Source organism: Geotrypetes seraphini, chromosome 1, assembly GCF_902459505.1.
Source record: "Geotrypetes seraphini chromosome 1, aGeoSer1.1, whole genome shotgun sequence".
Classification (NCBI taxonomy): Eukaryota; Metazoa; Chordata; class Amphibia; order Gymnophiona; family Dermophiidae; genus Geotrypetes; species Geotrypetes seraphini.
Genome location: NC_047084.1, coordinates 73568722 through 73589409, shown reverse-complemented (window position 1 = coordinate 73589409; position 20688 = coordinate 73568722). Strand labels below are relative to the sequence as shown.

The 20688-nt window shown below is 41.9% G+C and overlaps 1 long non-coding RNA gene across 2 annotated transcripts; it reads right to left on the bottom strand.

The window, feature by feature from the left end:
• Positions 1-4123: 4123 nt before the first annotated feature.
• Positions 4124-19965, bottom strand: LOC117361292. 2 transcript variants are annotated; one of them, XR_004539634.1, is made up of 3 exons: positions 19749-19965; positions 19284-19345; positions 4124-5202 (listed from the first exon to the last, which is right to left on the bottom strand). It is a non-coding gene; the product is annotated as an uncharacterized LOC117361292 (long non-coding RNA). The 2 variants fall into 2 exon arrangements; XR_004539622.1 differs by having other exon boundaries at positions 19784-19965.
• Positions 19966-20688: the final 723 nt, after the last annotated feature.

The following is a 20688-nucleotide window of genomic DNA, read 5'->3' as shown; positions in this document are numbered from 1 at the left end:
AGAGAACTGTCAAGACTCAAGGTGAACAAAGCCAAGGGACCGGACAATTTGCACCCAAGAGTGCTCAGAGAGCTATGCGATGTTCTGGCAAAACCATTAGCCATGCTCTTCAATCTCTTCCTAAGTACAGGGAGAGTACCCCTGGACTGGAAAACAGCAAACGTCGTTCCTCTGCATAAAAAGGGTTGCAGAGCAGAGGCTGCGAACTACAGACCAGTGAGTCTCACATCAATAGTGTATAAAATTATGGAAACTTTACTTAAAGGTAAATTAGACATGATATTGGATGAGGGGAATCTAAGGGATCCCTGTCAACATGGATTCTCCAAAGGCAGGTCATGCCAATCCAATCTTATAAGCTTCTTTGATTGGGTGACAGGAAAGCTAGACTCAGGAGAGTCTCTGGACATAGTGTAATTGGATTTCAGTAAAGCTTTCGACAGTGTCCCACACCGTAGACTATTAAACAAGATGAAATCGATGGGGTTGGGTGAGAAACTAACTGCATGGGTCAATGATTGGCTGAGTGGTAGACTTCAGAGGGTGGTGGTCAACGGCACCCTCTCTGAGACATCAGAGGTGACTAGCGGAGTACCGCAGGGCTCAGTCCTGGGACCATCCCTTTTCAACATATTCATAACTGACTTGACCCGGGGGCTTCAGGGTAAAGTAGCAATGTTCGCCGATGACGCCAAACTGTGTAACATAGTAAGTGAAAGCAACCTCAAGGACAGTATGACGCAGGATCTGATCAAGTTGGAAAACTGGTCCTCGACATGGCAGCTGGGCTTCAACGCAAAAAAATGTAAAGTCATGCATCTCGGCAGCAGAAATCCATACAGAACATACTCCCTGAATGGAGAAACACTAGCCTGGACTTCAGAGGAACGGGACTTGGGGGTAATCATCAGTGCAGACATGAAGGCTGCCAAACAAGTAGAGAAGGCCTCATCTAAGGCAAGGCAAATGATGGGATGTATCAATAGAAGCTTCGTCAGCCGCAAACCTGAAGTCATAATGCCACTCTACAGAACCATGGTGAGACCTCATCTGGAATACTGTGTGCAATTCTGGAGGCCACATTACCGGAAAGATGTGCTTCGAGCTGAGTCGGTCCAGCGGATGGCCACTAGGATGGTCGCCGGACTCAAGGGTCTCTCATACGAAGAAAGACTGGGTAAACTGCAGCTCTATACCCTAGAGGAGCGCAGGGAAAGGGGTGACATGATTGAGACGTTTAAGTACGTCACAGGTCGTGTCGAGGTGGAAAACGATATATTCTTTCCAAAGGGACCCTCAGTCACAAGGGGGCACCCGCTCAAACTCAGAGGAGGGAAATTTAGTGGTGACACCAGGAAGTATTTCTTCACAGAAAGGGTGGTAGATCACTGGAACAAACTACCAGTGCAGGTGATCAAGGCCACCAGCGTGCTCGACTTTAAGAAAAAAATGGGACACCCGCGTGGGATCCCTTCGAGGGTCGAGTTAAGAAACCAGGCCACTAGCACTCAGACTTAATGGGGTGGGTCAATGGAGTGGGCAGACTTGATGGGCTGTGGCCCTTTTCTGCCGTCATCTTTCTTTCTATGTTTCTATACTTCTTAAGACCAAAGAAAAGAGCAATGGAGTAGTGCTGAATGGGAGGGGAGAGACAGAAACAGCAGGAGAGGAGGTTGGAAGGAGAGAGAGGGGCACCCGCAGGAGAGGTGTTGGGGGTTGAAGAGAGAAAGAAAGAAAGAAGCACTTGCAGGAGAGGGGAGTTGGAAAGAGAGAAAGACAGAGAAAAGCAATTGTTAACTGAAGGAAACCATCCCCTTGTCATTCTTTAAGGAGAAAGGGAAGAGTCAGAGTATGAATGGGCACAGCCATTGACCCTCAAACCTTGCATTGAAAAATGCTGGTGTAGAAGGACTGAGATTGAGAAAGACACTAAAGAATGACAAGGGATGGTTCCCCCGCGATTATCCGCGGGGATGTGGACAAATTCTGTGCCTGTATCATTCTCTAGTTCTGTCTCAGTTTGGCAACTCGTTTGATCTTATGGTGATGGTTGAGACACATGGCTTTATTTTCTCACAGATTGAACCCGTGGTGAGATTCAGACACCCACACTGTTTGAACAATGCTGGTACAATTTGAAAATTGATCTGAGAAAGAAGGGGTTACTTTTGAAAGCTAATCATAAACTATATTAAATTAGTCCAATAAAAAGGTATATTATATTTTTTCCTTTGGTTTTATTTCTACATGTTATAGAGTTTATTCATTTGTATCCCGCTTTATACAAAGGGGGTCACAGCAAATACACAGTATTAAAAAAAGCACAAATACATACACAATACATACTTAAGACAAAAACAATTCAGTGACCAGCACTCAAACGTACACAATGGGCTTAATTCCCATACTTCATCTTACAAAACAAGTACCTCTTCAATAATCACTTAAAATTACATAAATTTCCCTGCTGGCTTAAGTGCATTGGAATCACATTCCATTCCTGGGGGCCCATGCAGGAAAACATGCTCATCCTTGATACCTTCAGCTTCAAACGCCTAACCGGTGGAATGTTCAAGTCAGTACGATATACGGAATTCAATTTTGGTAATGAAACATAAGGCTGAATACTATCCACCAGGCAGAAAGTACGGTTAAATAGTCATTTTTCTCAGTGGAGGAGAGTAAATAGTGGAGTGCCGCAGGGGTCTGTACTGGGACCAGTGCTGTTTAACTTATTTATAAATGATCTGGAAATTGGAACAACAAGTGAGGTGATTAAATAACTAAACTGTTCAAAGTTGTTAAAACGCATGCAGATTGTGAAAAATTTCAGGCAGACCATAGGAAATTGGAAGACTGGGCGTCCAAGTGGCAGATAAAATTTAATGTGGACAAATGCAAAGTGATGCACATTGGGAAGAATAACCTGAATCACAGTTACCGGATGCTAGGGTCCATCTTGGGGGGTTAGTGCCCAAGAAAAGGATCTGGGTGTCATTGTAGACAATATGATGAAACCTTCTGTCCAATGTGTGACAGCGGCCAAAAAAGCAAACAGGATGCTAAGAATTATTAAAAAAGGGATGGTTAACAAGACTAAGAAAGTTATAATGCCCCTGTATTACTCCATGGTGTGACCTCATCTGGCATATTGCTTTCAATTCTGGTCTCCTTATCTCAAGAAAGATATAGTGGCTCTTGAAAAGGTTCAAAGAAGAGCGACCAAGATGATAAAGGTGATGAACTCCTCTCATATGAGGAAAGACTAAAAGGTTAGGGCTCTTGAGCTTGGAAAAGAGACATCTGAGGGGAGATATGATTGAAGACTACAAAATCCTGAGTGGAGTAAAACGGGTACAAGTGGATCGATTTTCACTCTGTCAAAAATTACAAAGATTAGGGGACTCGCGATGAAGTTACAGGGAAATGCTCTTAAAACCAATAGGAGGAAATTTTTTTTCACTCAGAGAATAGTTAACGCATTGCTAGAGGTTGTGGTAAGAGTGGATAGCGTTGCTGGTTTTAAGAAAGGTTTGGAGAATTTCCTGGAAGAAAAGTCCATAGTCTGTTATTGAGAAAGACATGGGGGAAGCCACTGCTTGCTACTCTTTGGGTTTTGGCCAGATACTAGTGACCTGGATTGGCCACCATGAGAACGGGCTACTGGGCTTGATGGACCATTGGTCTGACCCAGTAAGGCTAGTCTTATGTTCTTATGACCTATAACTCATTAGTCATTCATCACAGTTAACTAATGGCACAGACAGTAGAATATGACAACTAAATATGCCTTAGATAAGTTAAGCAAATTCTAATCAAAAGGAGTCAAGCGATGTCTCTATAGTATTTATGTGGTATATACATTTTTTTAATAAATAAATAAATGTAGCTACAATAGTCTTCATTGGGTTTTTTTGTAACTATGTTTATTAGTAACTGCAACCATCACATCTAACCAGTGAGTTGTACAAAAGCAGTCATGACCATCACATATACAAATAAGTGTAATGCAACATATAACAACCAGTGAAATAACCCTTGATAGCCTCCGGCCAATGATCTGTATCCCAGCCACAGTCACCCTTTTATTTTCATTTTCCACCCCACCCCCTCCATGCACTCTTTAACACCTCCAGGAACATGTCACTCTTACCCTGTTCTATACCATACCAACCACTCATGCCACATTCATACCTGCATTCTACATTCACTCCAGTCTGTCAGCCCCTTTGTAATAAGCCCTTCCAGAGGTTTAATAACAGCTACACCTCCAGAACGTAGTGAAGGTGAACTATCTCCCTTGGGGAGATCCAGGATATCCTTCCACAATGCCACAAAACTCAGGTTGTCCAGTCTCCTTGAAGAGTGGAATGTCTGAATTTCAAATCGGGCAACCTCCTGTATCTTTGCGAGCCACTGGGGTAAGGATGCTGCCCTGTCCGACAACCAGTGTTGCAGCAGGAGTTTTTTAAACTGAGGATTGCTAAATAGAGAAATTTCCTATAGGAAAGAGAGAAGCCCTCCCCCAAAAGTCCCCGCATGCCTGATTTTAAGGCCAAATGGGATCGGCACATGGGATCTATTCACAGGGCAAAGGTAGGGGAGGGACATTAGGGTGGGCAGACTAGATGGGCCGTGGCCCTTATCTGCCGTCTATTTCTATGTTTCTATGTAGTCCCTCAACAATAACAAACTATAATCCCATGGAATGGTACGCTTGACTATACGCTCCAGGAGTGGGATAACTTGTAACCATAACGTGGTATGAGGACACTCCAAGAACTGATGTACAAGAGTACCAATGGACCTATTACAGTTCGTTCACTCTAGATATATAGTATATGCACGGTGTAATATCTTATATTGCGATTCTTTCAGGTCTACCGTACCTATCAGGGCATGAACATTGTCAAAGAGATTGAGAAATAGGCGTCTCTCATAGCTAACTCCAAGATCCCTCTGCCAATTGCATGTTGTGTTATCCAGTTTATGTGCCGATTTACAGTAGTCTTCATTGTATGCAAATATTTTCAGATATTCATATAACAAAGTCTTACTTCTTCTATTTTTTAAAGGTTTTAAGTCTTGATGATATTTCCTACTTTATTTCCTGTTTTGTTAGAAACATCTCCAAAGGGCACAGTTTGCTTGGCACACGATAGCTTAATACAGTAGAATGCATCTGATGGAAGACTTCCATGTCTGAGAACGAGAAAGGACATCATATCCGTGAGAAATGGGATGCTTTATTTTTTTTTCTATCAGCAAATAATTTCCTGTCATATATTTCAGTCCCTTTCCCCCACATACATATAAAGTATATGTATGAAGAACAATCCAACGGCATTTTGTCTGAGTGCTATCTGGATCTCAAATAATATTAACGAGTTGCTAAAAATATAAACAATGGCGGGATAAACATGTTCTTCCTAAAGTCCACGAAGAGGTAACAGCTCTTCAACATTTAAGTTCAATCTTTTTTTAGGAAATAGAAAAGAGGGTACACAAGAATCCAAACTGAAATAACAACACTACCTTTCATGTGACAATGAATGAGGAAACAAAGGGTGCCTCAGGAAACAATAAGTCAGAACAATTTATGGGAATTCCAGAAACTGCACGATATTCAACAGTTGTACTATTTTTCCAGGTTTAGATTCCAGTGTACTTGAAAAGGTTTCCCTGACCGAGCTCACTCGTAAAGTAGACAGGACATCCTTGGAGATTAAAGAAGACAAGGGAAGTGCAGCTAGGTGTCAACTATAGCCATTCTCAAGGATCTCACCTTGATATGTGTTTGCACCATCATCAGAACAATACACAGAACTGATTTTATTAATACTACTACTATTTAACATTTCTATAATGCTGATAGACATACGCAACGCTGTGTATGAACACTTTTAAGAGACTGTCTCTGCTCAGTAGAGCTTACAACCTAATTAACAGACAACAGGACAAGCAGGGACTGAGGGAGTTTCTCAGGATGCTTAGGGTGAGGGGGTTATGGGTTAAATGTATTCTCAAAGAGGCTTCCTTTGAGCTCAGGGAGGTTTGTGTGGGGGCAGGGCTGGGGGAGGAACAGGGCGGAGCTGGAGACAGAACAGGACGGGCCTTTTACTAAACTGCAATAGTGGTTTTTAGCGCAGGGAGCCTATGAGCGTCGAGAGCAACACGGGGCATTCAACGTAGCTCCCTGCGCTAAAAACTGCTATCACAGTTTAGTAAAAAGGGAGGGGGTACATTTGTCTATTTTTGTATGGTTGTTACTGAGGTGACATTGCCTATTTTAAAGTCATCTACCTTGACCTCTTGGAAAAAAAAATCCCGAATATAAATGATAATTACTGTAACATTTTCTCTGCGTACAGTGTGCTTTGTGTTTTTTAAAAATTTTATTGTTGGTAGATCATTTTGACTTGGTCATTTTAAAAGTAGCTCACAAGCCCAAAAAGTGTGGACACCCCCGATATACCGGATCATCCCTAATGATAGGGCTTGATTCGGTTTACAATGAAAATATGTTTACAAAGATGTGTTGATTTTAAGATAGATTATTAGGAGTTACATTCTAAAAAAAAGTTGAAACTTCGTAGTTTTATAAATTTTACAGAAAACCTGAAAAGAAATACATGATCATATCTGAATGGGAAGGTTATTCCATAGTGCAGTCAATAGGAAGGAAAAAGTTTTGCTGGTTCATTGGTTGATAGGACTGTGCTTTAAGTTCAAACAATTTTTATTGATACAATCAAGAGTGCAAACAGAACAATGGAACACAAAAGGTTCATAATACAAACGGTGATGCATCATATTCAACACAATCAAGGAAATACTGGAGATAAGTACCGCAACAAATCCCCCCTAAGATCGACTCCTGGTCAACTAGGCCAGAGTCAGCAGAATGGCCCTCCGGGGCCCTGGACTCTTATGAGCCCCAAAGAAGCCACTCCACACCCCTCCTCTCATTCATCCCCAATACAGAATCCTGTGACAAGTGCATGAACCTTAATAGCCCCCCTCCCCCCTATCCCAATCCCCCCAACGCCCCCCAATCGGTACTCTCCATCCCACCCCACCTTAGCTTGGACTGTGTTTTATGTGAGCCTAGTTATGAGGTTATCCTGGCTGTTTAAGTGCTGAATATTGAAGGTGGTGAAAAGTCAAAGGGATAATTTTGAGAGAGAAAGTATGATGGGGGAGCGATTTTGTAGTAAAAAGGTAGATGACTGTATTAAGAGTATGCTTGGATAGTTGTTTAACTATGGAAAAACAAATATTGAAAACAATTCGGGCAGGTTATATGCAATTGCAGCTGTTCTACAGATTAAAACCTATGTTACCAGCATTCGACATATGTAGTGTACTGCAAGCACTGATCCTGAGTAGGGTGCTTATTGCAATGCACTATACCTGGGAGTTGCTAAAGTGATGAGAGCACTGTAGATGTTGATTAATTCTGCAGCAAGATTGATTTCTGGTGTCCCAAGAATGATTCACATGAACCGCAAGGTAATGGCGGAATAAAAGTCACTAATGTAATGTAATTTAATAACCCCAGTGCTGAAGCAAATTGCATTGGTTACCCATGCAACAAAGAGCTCACTTTAAGATTCTTTCAACTATACATCAGATTTTGCATCATGTTTCTCTGGTTGTTTTACAAGATTTTTTTGAAATTTATCAGTCTAGAACAGTGGTCTCAAACTCAAACCCTATGCAGGGCCACATTTTGAATTTGTCAGTACTTGGAGGGCCTCAGAAAAAAATAGTTAATGTTGTATTAAAGAAATAACAATTTTGCATGAGGTAAAACTCTTTATAGTTTATAAATCTTTCCTTTTGGTTAAGCCTTAATAATAATATTATCATTTATAGCTAAAGAGACATAGGATCAAGAAACTGTTTTATTTTACTTTTATGATTATGATAAACATACCGAGGGCCTCAAAATAGTACCTGGCGGGCCGCGAGTTTGAGACCACTGGTCTAGAAGGTGTGTGAGATCAGAAAATAGTATGAAACTGAGCTTAGAGGGTAAGATGTCAATCTCTCATGTTAGGATTGGTGCAGCGATGCTGTCTGTGACAGGTGCTAAGCTTTGGAATGTGCTGCCTGCAATTTTGCGATACTGTGATGGGAGGATGAATTTTAATAAAATGCTGAAAAATCAATGGTTTGTTAGCGCTTTCCTGTGTTAGTTTTTTTTTAAATGAGAGCTGTTCTGAAATTGTGTCTGTATGTGGTGTTTAACTTGTTATGATCGTAATCTTTGTACACCGTATAATTAATATACGGTATATAAATTTTTTTAAATGAAATTGTATTTAACCAGCTAAGTGCTGACTATCCCTTCAGAATGCCCCCCAAATAGCTGGCTTTCACTTAGGCACTAGCCACTAATTTTCAGCAGAGATAATTGCTTACATGCTACTGAAAATGAGCTGATAGCCCTGAACAAGCAAGTTAACTGGTAAGTGGCAGTTTCTAGTTGGTTACTTCATTTTAAATATCGACCAGATGGATAAAAGGACAACCAGAAGGAAGAACCATCACCAACAGGCACTACAGCTCAAGTGAAATGCTCCTAAAAACTGTGAGAAGACTTCTTTGTGCCAAAACAAGCAATATAGGGTAAAGGAGATGGGACTTGAAATACCACTTTTTTCTGTGTGGTTACAATCAAAGCAGGTTACATATTTTAGACAGGTCCTTATTTTGTACCTGGGAAAATGAAGTGTCATGTGACTTGCCCACAGTCACAAAGAGCTGCAGTGGTAAACTTGTAGTCTCAGGGTTCTAAGGCAGCTGCTTTAACCACTAGGCCATTCCTCTATATAGGGTTACCAGATTTTCCGTTCGGAAAATCCGGACCCCTTAGACCTACCCCCTAGGTCTGCCCAGTTCCACCCATCCCCGCTCCAGTCCCGCTCCCAATCCCACCCTAGCCCCGTCCCCTCCTGCCTGCTCTGGTCGGGCAGGAGGTCATTCAAGCTTGCGACGCGATGGCATCATGCGCACATGTGGGCATGTGACATCATCACGTTGCCCTCCTGCCCGACGGCGATTTTGAGGGAGGCTTTTCAAAACCTGGATAAAGTGCCGGGTTTTGAAAAGCTGTCCGGACCCCCGGACATGTCCTCAAAATGAGGACATGTCCGGTGAAATCCAGATGTCTGGCAACCCTACCTCTGTATACTGTAAAAGTCCTTAGCCTCACAAATGGCTGAATATCTGTCTCATCATAACATTTTGGCTTGTGTTTTAAGAAATTAAATAATGGGACTAGCATGGGAGTTATCTATATCTTTCCTGTGGAAATTTACTAATTTTTTTCTCACCTCTGAAATATACTGTATAGAATAAAGGTCACCTAATTTCAATATTTGTAACCTGAGGTCAAAGGGTCAGAAAAGTTTAATAAGAATCTTAAGTTCATTGACTCCCAAAAATGTTGGCACAACACTCCAAACATAACTTGGAAACTGGTTTCAGACCCATTCACTTAAATATATTCAGGAAAGGTTTATAAGATAAGGCATCGCAATAATACTGGCAGGCTTTATTTTATTGTGTTTCTATTTTACTTTCAAGAGTTATTCAGAAAAAATGAGTAGGAACAGTCCTATGTAAACATGAACTCAAGGGAATAATAAGGCCTCAGGATATTAAATTACATGAACATAAAAACATAACTCATTTTTTGCCCATTTGATTTGATTTATTTATTGCATGTTACCTTGACAACAATAAGACTTTCTGATTCAGCATGAACAGTGCTGGATTTACCTCTTCCAGTCCATAGAACCTTATGGGTTAAATTAGGCTATAGAACTAAAAGCCTGTCTATGATTGATTGTTATGTAATGATGTTTTCGTTGGCGATTGGCTGCTCCATCCATAGAATTTTTGTTAAATGTTAGCACTATGTTTTTTGTTTTTTTTTTACTTTTTGTTAGGTATCTTGGTGAGTAGAATGGCTGTTGGCTGATGGCATGTATGTTTAGGAGTTTGCGTTTAATATGTTTTTCCCACTGAAGACTGAGGCTGTTTACAATACATTGTTATTTTCTTATTTCAGGGACCACTGTATTATTTTTCTCCAGATCCCCTGAAGAAGCAGACTGTGAAATGGGGCTTTGTTGGAATCATGGGATAAAGATAAGCACTACTGTTCAAGAGGTTTTACATCAAGGAGTGGCCTAGTGGTTAGAGCTGCTGCTTCAGTACCATGAGGTTGTGAGTTTGATCCCAGTCTGCTCCCTGTGACTCTGGTCAAATCACTTAATCCTCTATTGCCCCAGGTACCACATTGAGATTTTGAGTCTACCAGGACAGGGAAAATTCTTGAGTACCTGATTACTATTCAATGTATTGTAAACCACTATTTATAAAAAAAGCAATTAATCCTAATAAATATGAAGTATAATGGATCATAAGAACATAAGCAGTGTCTCTGCTGGGTCAGACCAGAGGTCCATCACGCCCAGTAGTCCGCTCACACAGCAGCCCATAAGGTCCAGGACCTGTACAGTAATCCTCTATCTATACCCTTCTATCCCCTTTTCCTTCAGGAAATTATCTAATCCCTTCTTAAACCCCAAAACCGTACTCTCTCCTATCACACCCTCTGGAAGCGCATTCCAGGTGTCCACCACCCTTTGGGTGAAGAAGAACTTCCTAGCATTGGTTCTGAATCTGTCCCCTCTTAATTTTTTCGAATGTCCTCTCGTTCTTGTAGTTTTTGAACGTTTGAAGAATCTGTCCCTCTCCACTTTCTCCATGCCCTTCATGATCGTGTAAGTCTCTATCATGTCCCCTCTAAGGCTCCGCTTCTCCAGGGAAAAGAGCCCAGTTTCTCTAATCTTTCAGCATATGAAAGGTTTTCTATACCTTTTATCAATTGTGTTGCTCTTTTCTGAACCCTCTCGAGTATCGCCATATCCTTCTTAAGGTATGGTGACCAATATTGGACGCAATACTCCAGATGTGGGCGCACCATTGCCCGATACAATGGCAGGATAACTTCTTTTGTTCTGGTTGTAATACCTTTCTTGATAGTACCCAGCATTCCAATCGCCTTCTTAGAGGCTGCTGTGCACTGTGCCGACGGCTTCATTGTGTTGTCCACTATTACCCCCAAGTCCTTTTCTTGGGTACTTTCACCCATTACCAGCCCTCTCATTGTATAGCTGTACTTTGGGTTTCTGTTTCCAACATGCAAGACTTTACATTTCTCTACATTAAACTTCATCTGCCATCTCGTCGCCCACTCTTCTAGTTTGTTCAGGTCCCTTTGTAAATCTTCACAGTCCTCTTTAGTCCCAACTCCATTAGTTTGGTGTCTGCAAATTTTATTACTTCGCACTTCGTCCCTGTTTCTAGATCATTTATAAATACATTGAACAGCAGCGGTCCGAGAACCGACCCCTGCGGAACACCACTCGTGACCCTCCTCCAGTCCGAGTAGTGACCCTTCACTCCTACCCTTTGCTTTTTACCCACCAACCAATTTTTGATCCATCTATGTATGTCTCCTTCCACCCCATGATTTTTCAGTTTACGTAGTAGGCATTCATGGGGTACCTTGTCAAAGACTTTATGGAAATCTAAGTATACGATGTCTATCAAAGTATACCCTTTGTCCATCTGTTTGTTAATTCCTTTGAAGAAGTGCAATAAGTTTGTTAGGCACGATCTTCCCTTGCAGAATGGCTTGTTTTCATCAGTTTATTCCTTTCTAGATGCTTGTCGATGTTGTCTTTTATCAGCGCTTCAGTCATCTTCCCCGGAACCGAAGTCAAACTTACCGTTCTGTAGTTCCCTGGGTCGCCTCTTGATCCTTTTTTAAGGAGGTGTTTTTGACCAATAATTGAACTAACCCCATGTAAGTGGTAGTATGTGACACCACATTTTTTGAGGGGTGTCTGAGGTCCTTTTTCCTCCATTTTTTAGATGATCCAGTTTAAAGTACAACAATTGTCGACAGATTTGGAGCATAATTCAGGCATTTCTTGTTTAACCTCTCCTTTTATCAAGCTGTACTAGAGGTCTTTAGTGCGGGCCAGTGAGGTAAGTGATCGGACACTCATAGGAATTCTATGAGCATCAGAGCATTTACCTTGCCAGCAGTTTGATAAAAGGGGCCCTGAACTTGATCTGATAAAAGAAGTTCTGTGAAATTTTGCAGAAAAGATGTAGAAAGAGCTGGCCATTAAGTAGGCTGATTTTGGCATGAATGCTTTAAATGGTTTTGTGAAGATACTATAGGTTTTATTGGCTCTGTAATAGTACATCTGAAGATGCAGTGGTTAGAAAGCATGGCATAGGAGAAAGAAATGAAGCTGGTGATAACTTAGTACAGTTTTGCAAAACAAGCCTACTGTCAATCATGAATATGCATTTCCAACACTACAAATGTCACCAGTATACATGGACTTCTCCAAATTGCATGTATCGAAATTGAATTGACTACATCTGCATAGGGCAAAGATGGAAATCTGAAGTTTTTCCTGCAAGGACTAAACCAGGAGCTCACTGAGGAAGTGACTAGGAGGTTTTGACATGCAAGATCAAGGTGAAGCTTTGCAAGAAGAAGAGCATTAGACACCTCCCAAAATATGACATTGAAAATATTCCATCAGACTATTGGATAAAACTAAACAATAGGCTTGCCTTGCTTGATACAGGAGATAGAGAGCCCAAAGAGTTATGGAATGACATCAAAACTGTAATTAGTGATGAAGTTAAAAAAAATATTCCAGAAGAAAAAGAAAGCCAAGAAATCACCTTGCATCTCAGAAGAAACCTGAAAATAGAAGAAGAAAGAAGACAAGCAAAATTATCCGGTGATAGAGAAAAAGTATCACAAGTGAACCAAGTATTTCAATGTCAAGTTTGACAAGACAAAGAATGATATCTCAAGGTTATTTGTCAGAAAATTAAAACAGAACATGTAAATGGAAAAACCAGATTAGCTTTTCAGGAGATTAAGAGATTGCGGAAGAAATTCCAACCTCAACTGGGGATGCTTAATGATGCCAATGGAATGATATTGAATGATCCAGAAAGCATTAAAAAGAGATGGATAGAATATATGGAAAATTTATACAAGCAAGGCAATGAGGATAACATTGGGGAAATTGAACTGGAAACTGAAGCTGAAGAAGAACCATCATATTTTGAAAGAAGAAGCCATAACAGCGATTAAATCTTTATCGAAAAACAAGCCACTTGGTATCAATGGTATTCCAATTGAATTAATAAAAGGCCCATACGGTGCTTTCATGGCCCTCACTTGACTGTGTTAACAGATTTGGAAGGAAAAAAACATGACCAACCAATTGGAGAAGATCACTGTTCATACCTGTACCAAAGAAAGGTGATGCCAAGGACTGTAACAACTACAGAACAAGTGCATTAATTCTACACACTAGCAAAATATTGCTGAAAATAATACAATGAAGCAGTGGCGTACCTAGCATATGTGACACCCGGGGCCCATCATTTTTTGGCACCCCCCCCCCCCATCTGTACGAAAAACATGATTTTTAGTAACAATTCACACGTCACACATGAGTACCTAGGAAAAGGCAGCATCTTACATATGCAGTGAGCAGTACAACATCAATATACCCATTGTAAAACTAAACAAGCCAGACTAGTACAGATCAATCCTACACCGTCAATCCTAACAGAAAACCATGTCTTTCGAACACACAGAACACAGAAAACACCTTCGCCTAGTATGGAATATGTCATCACAAACTAACCCCTCCCCCTTTTACAAAACTGTAGTGTGGCTTTTAGCTACGGTGGTAACAGCTCTGACGTTCATAGAATTCTGGGCATCAGAGCTGCTACCACCATGGCTGGTGCTAAAAAACTCTCCACAGTTTTGTAAAAGGGGGGATAAAATAGAAATACATAGACAAAGGTTAAATTGAACCAGCAAGAAGCTGGACTCTGCATATAATGCAACACCACAGAAACAATAAATAAATAGAAAATTTTTTTCTATCTTTGTCTTCTCTGGTTTCTGCTTTACTCATCTTCTTGTTACTCTCTTCCTTCCATCCACTGTCTGCCATCTCTCTGCCCCTATATGGCATCTTCTCTCCTTCGATGCCCCTTCCAGAAACTGTATGCCTCCCCCTTCCATCTCTCCTTTCACCCCCATTTGGTCTGGCATCTCTCTCCTCTCCTTCTCTCTCCGACACCTCTCTTCTGCAATCCCTTTCTTCCCTCATTTTCCTTTTCAATTTATTTTCTGCATCCATCTAGATTACGTTCTTACTACCCTCTCATCAATTTCCTTTTTTATTGTCTACCTACAGCTCGCCACCTCTTTCCCTCAGTCCCTCTAGTATTTCCCTAACTCAATCCTTTTCCCCCATCATGTGCCCTCCTTTTATTTTTCCCTTCCTTCCATCATCTACCCTCTTCTCTCTCCCCACTTCCAACATCTGCCCCTTCTCTCTCTTTCCCCCCACTTCTATCATCTGCCCTCTACTCTCTCCTTCTCTCCACTTCCATCATCTGCCCCTACTCTCTCTTTCCCCCTCCTTCCATCATCTGCCCTCTTCTCTCTCCCCACTTCCATCATCTGCCCCTTCTCCCCACTTCCATCATATGCCCCTTCTGTCTCTTTCCCCCCACTTCCATCAGCATCTGCCCCCTTTCGCTCCCTACAACCCAATTCCATGCAGTATTGTTCCCCCTTATGTCTCTTTCCCTGCAATTCCATCAGCATCTGCCCCTTTCTCTCCCTCCACCACGCATACATACCACCCTGACCCCATTTCTCACCCTTCACCATGATTCCATACCACCCTGACCCCCCTTTGTCACCCTTCAGCATGATTCCATACCACCCTGACCCCCCTTTATCACCCTTCAGCATGATTCCATACCACCCTGACCCCCCTTTGTCATCCTTCAGCATGATTCCCTACCACCCTGACCCCCCTTTGTTACCCTTCAGCATGATTCCATACCACCCTGACCCCCCTTTGTCACCCTTCAGCATGATTCCCTTCCACCCTGACCCCCCTTTGTTACCCTTCAGCATGATTCCCTACCACCCTGACTCCCCTTTGTCACCCTTCAGCATGATTCCCTACCACCCTGACCCCACTTTGTTACCCTTCAGCATGATTCCATACCACTCTGACCTCCTTTCTTTCTGCATCCCAAAGGTCCCACGATGACTGCTTCTGCTCGGATGGAAGAGGTAAGTGACGTCGGAGAGGGCTGGGCCGACAGACGCAATTTGTTGTGGTACGATCCTGCGATGACTGCGACTGCCAGTTCTCCCCCCCGACGTCACTTACCTCATCCCAGTCATTGCGGGACCTTCTTCACTTCAGCGCGGCTTCCGACTCTGCTCTAAGTACGGCAGCCGTGCTGAAGTGCCGTTTGAAGCAGCGCGGGAGGTTCCGGATCCGGCCGGCTGTGCACCCCCTTGGAGCGTGCACCCAGGGAGGACCTCCCCCCACCCCTCCTCCTTTGTACGCCACTGTAATGAAGGCTCCAATCATACGTTGAGCAAGAACTACCCGAAGTTCAGGCTGGTTTCAGAAAAGGTCGAGAAACAAGAGACATTATTGCCAATGTTAGATGGATATTGGAGAAAAGCAAAGAATACCAGAAACACCTATACCTTTGCTTTATCAACTATAGCAAAGCTTATGACTGTGGACCACAATAAACTAAGGAGAATTCTAGTGCAAATGGGAGTACCCAAACACATAACTCATCTGATAGAGAGCCTATATGAAAATCATAAGAACTTAAGAATAGCCTTACAGGGTCAGACCAATGGTCCATCAAGCCCAGTAGCCTGTTCTCACGGTGGCCAATCCAGGTCACTAGTACCTGGGAAAAACCCAAAGAATAGCAACATTCCATGCTAAATCAAGAAGCTGCAGTGAGAACTTAATACAGCAACACTGATGAGTTTCCAATAAAACGTGGCGGCAGGCAAGGATGCATCTTGTCACCTTACCTGTTCAACCTGTACGGTGAAACCATCTTCAGAAAAGCAAATTTGGAAGAAGAGAATGTTGGTTTTAAAGTTGGTGGGCAAAATATAAACAACCTGCGCTAAGCAGATGATACAATGCTCATCACCAATAGCAAAGAAGGCATGCTGTATCTACTGAGAAAAAAATCAAAGCTGAAAGTCATAACATGGGTTAGAACTGAACATAAGACAAAGATCATGAACACAAAAAATGATGAAGATTTTGAGTTTGAAGGCGATAGAATAGAAGTTGTGAAGAATTTCAATCTCCTGGGCTCTTTTGTAAACACAGACGCAACTAGCATGGAAGAAATACTCTGCAGAATAGCACTGGATCAATCTTCAATGAAGGTTCTTGATAAAGCATTCAAAGGCAAGGAAATAACACTCCAAATGAAGATCAGATTTGTCCATGCACTCATTTTCTCAGTGGTCAGTTACGGATGCGAAAGCTGGACACTACAGGAAAGAGATCACTGGAGAACAACATCATGTTTGGGAAGATCGAAGAAACCAGGCGAAGAAAGCGACCTGCAACCAGATGACTGGACAAGTTGCAAACAACCATGGGGGATGTCACTGGAGGACCTTTCCGGACTAGCACAAAACTGATTTCTTTTTAGATCCATAATTCATCAAGTCGCTAGGACTCGAGCATGAGTCGATGGCACCTAACAATAACAATTGTTATCAAAAAGTGGATAAACTATGAGGTCGTGGCAGCGGTGTGGAAACAGGATTTGTTGCCCTCTGAGCAAGTCACCGGGGATGGCCTTCACCTTCTTATGAAACATCTACTTCGGCTGTCTCGTTCCATAGTTTTTCAGGAACAACAGTATAAATTTCTCCTGCGGCTGCATGTGTCTCCCTACCGGGCATATGTTTCTGGATTTGCTTCTCATGCTCGGTGTCCCAAGTGCCAATCCACCCCGGCAGGTTTGCTTTACATGTTTTGGTCTTGTGACCGACTTCAGACCTTTTGGTCCTTTGTTGCCCTGTATCTCCAAGCTATATTGAGTAAGCCGATTTCTCTGAGGGCAGATATTCTGCTTTTTTCTCAAGTTACTACATTGGGTTTGTCTAGAGGGGGTAATTTTCAGCTGCAGAAAGCCTCTTTATTGGCTAGAAAATGTATCCTTGTGCTGTGGCGTCAAGCTGAGGTGCCCACTGTTACTATGTGGAGAAATTAACTGTTTACCTTATTAAAATTTGAATATTTGGATGTCCGTAGTGGTGGCCCTGGTCCCTGGTGGAAATTTAGGCAAATCTGGGCCCCTAAGTAGGAGGGTCTGTCCCATAAAGCTCATAGTTCCCTTTTGAACTTTTGACACTGGAGTGCTGGGGTGAGGGTTCGGGATGGATGAATGGGATTTTGGTGGTGGTGGGGAGGTAGGGTCTTTTTAGGTCTCTGTGAAGGATCAACACAGATGTCCTTGTGTTATCAGCTGTTTTATTTTGTATTGCTGTTGCATTGGCTGTGTGATTTTGTATTCTGAAAATTTCAAGAAAATATTTAAATTAAAAAAAAAAAGTGGATAAGGTAATGGTCAGGCCAGGGTAGTGAAAGATAAGAAAAAGGCACAATAAGACTTAGAAAATTATCTGGGGCAACAACAAGGTCTAGAGTATGACATGCCTGATGGGTAGAGAAAGAGACTATTTGATGTAAAAGATAAGTCAGTTAAAAGTCAATTAAACTGGTTTGCTGGAATATTATCTGGGATATCAATATAAAGATATTGTGTTAACAAGGTTCACCACTGCTTGATAACATGAATCCCTCTGAGCTGTATTCAATGAAGGAGGGCAGTGAAATAGTGTCAGCATAATAGGATTGAGTGTCACCATTTTTAATACCAAAACCTCATAGTAACAAGTTTTATTAATGAGTTCGGACACCTTAAAATAAGTAGACCCCCCATCCCTTTTATGGTTAAAGAATGAAAAATTGCCTAGTGGGAGACATTAAAAAAGAAGTTCCTCCTTACCAGGTTTTAAACATGTTTCAGTTAACAAAGTACGTGACAATGAGGAGATATTTATTCAAAAAACATGAAACACAAAATTGATTTTAATTTTTAAATTTTATTTATTCAGTTAAGTTTTTTATTGACTATTTGTTGGATTTGTACTATCAGCCGTATTCTATTTTTTTACAAGTTTTAGGATGCTGTAAGTTTCTTGCCTAGTGTTGTATTATTTAGATTTGTGTTATTTCCATTTTTTAACATTGCTGTTTAATTTAAGGGTCCTTTTACAAAGGTGCACTAAGCGTTTTAGTGCATGCACCAGATTAGTGCGTGCTATAGCATGCGCTAGCCGAAAATCTGCCACCTGCTCAAAAGGAGGCGGTAGCGGCTAGTGCGCGGGGCAATTTAGCACGCGCTATTCCACGCGTTAAGACCCTAACACGCCTTCGTAAAAGGAGCCCTTAGTATTTCCAATGTCCTGTGCATTATTGTTGTGTACCGCCATGGACTGATGGTTTGGCGGTATATAAAAATAAACTATTATTATATTAAATAGTCTCTAATGAGTGAAGTCTTAGGCCTTAGAAATCTAGAATTGAGAAGGGCTATATGTGACGTCCTAGATTTATTATGAGAGGGACCAGACTTAAGAACTGGATAAAGATAATGTTGAATAATTATAGAGGAAGAGCCCCATATTACTAGTACAGTATATAAAGGCAGAGATGTCTCATTGAAGGGAAAATAATTTGCTGAAGCTAAAAGATAAATAGTGGACAATAAGTGAAATGCAAAACCAAAGGATATGTACTTGGATTAAATTTCAGTATGAATGAAGGTCTAAAGCAAGGATCTCAAAGTCCCTCCTTGAGGGCCGCAATCCAGTCGGGGTTTCGGGGTTTCAGGATTTCCCCAATGAATATGCATTGAAAGCAGTGCATGCAAATAGATCTCATGCATATTCATTGGGGAAATCCTGAAAACCTGACTGGATTGCTGCCCTCAAGGAGGGACTTTGAGATCCCTGGTCTAAAGTAAAGTGACACACATAATAATGTGTGAGAAATATTTAAGGAGATTTTTGATGGTGTGTGCCACTGCTGCGGCGTAGTACACCCCTAAAGGCTGATTTAAATGCTGTTATTGGCAGGAACTAATCTTTATTTAGCGGGTCATGTGGCACTTTTACACATAAGCATCAACACTGAACCACCCAAATTAATGGACAAATTGGATTGCATAAAACTCATTCCTATTCTTATCTGGCGTCACAAAGGTACCACTCTTACCTGTGGCCGGGGATTCACAGGAGAGCACACTGTGTTGGTAATCATCCCAGTTCACTTGGTTTCTAGAAAAGAAGAAAAAAACTCAAAGTGCCTTTGCTTTCTCAGTTCGATCCAAGGCTTCAAAATGAGCTATGCCGGGTTTTCCCCCTTTATTTCAGCCCTCTTTAGTATCAGTCCTTTCAAAACTCCAATAAATAATTCCTTTTTTTAAGTTTCCTGACTTAGTCTCTGCTCTATAGGCTAGTGCTTTAATCCTCTTAAGGGGCTGTCCCAGCAGTTCTCTTGGCAAGTTTGTAATCCACACAGGTTAGGTTAAAGGGAACCTAGTTCAAAGTGGGCCAGCGACAGGCTAAACTACTAGGCCAAGCTGTAAGAAACAGTTTAATCCTCAGTACTCTATTGTACTCCACAGTTTAAGATAAGGTCCTCCAAGGCAGGTGACCACCAGATACCGATACCACCTACCTGCGGAATCTTTATTTTCAGGCTCTTCTACTCACATTGCAATCCAATGCTTCTATATCCTCATCAGGTTGATCATCTCCTTCAACACAGTCCATTGATTCTAGTTCAGGGTCACCCTCTCCTGCTTTCAGGTGAGGAGGATTTATCCTTAGGCTTTCAGGGGCATAGGTGCGGTCCCTTTCCCTGGGTCTGGGCTCACCTAAAATCTGGGAAGGGATAACATACTGTTTCTTTACCCAAGGGAATTGAAAGTCATCCTTCTTCAGCTCCCTCTGGTGGTGACTAGGATAGAGCTTTTGGGGTAGACGGCTGAGACTTCTGAGATCAGGCATTCCATTCTGGTCTTCCCGAGTCAGGCTCTATGTTTTGGTTAGACCCGGGACCATCCTCTTCACACTGGTTACACTTAGGTGGTTCAGTGCTGAATATTGCACAAATCTGGATGTTCAGTGATGGATAGAGATTGACATGGGGACCATTTACAGCGGTAAACCGTGGTCAACGCAGTAAATCCACAGGAATGGAGCCAATTGCAACTGGTTTACTGCAGGAATGGGGACAAGATCTTTCACCGCCCTGTGGAAATGCGGACAAGACCTTTTACCGCCCCAGGGGAGCGATGAAAAGTCTTGCTCCTGTAGTAAAAAAATTGCACCTGTGTCAGACTCAGCATCTCCTCCCCAGCTCCTCTTGCACTTATTTTACCTTCAGCAGCCAGTCATGCCACGATGAAGACAGAAAGAACCCAAAACCAAGGCCTGAGACCAATGTGATTTGAAAAATAAAATTACCAGCCAACAAAAGGTAGAAAAAAATAAATTTATTTTATATTTTGTGATTAGAATATTTCAGATTTGAAATATGTATCCTGCTAAAGCTGGTATTAGACATAACTGGAGACTGGAAAGCCCAGGCTATGCTTCTTTAGCTTCCAGCTGGC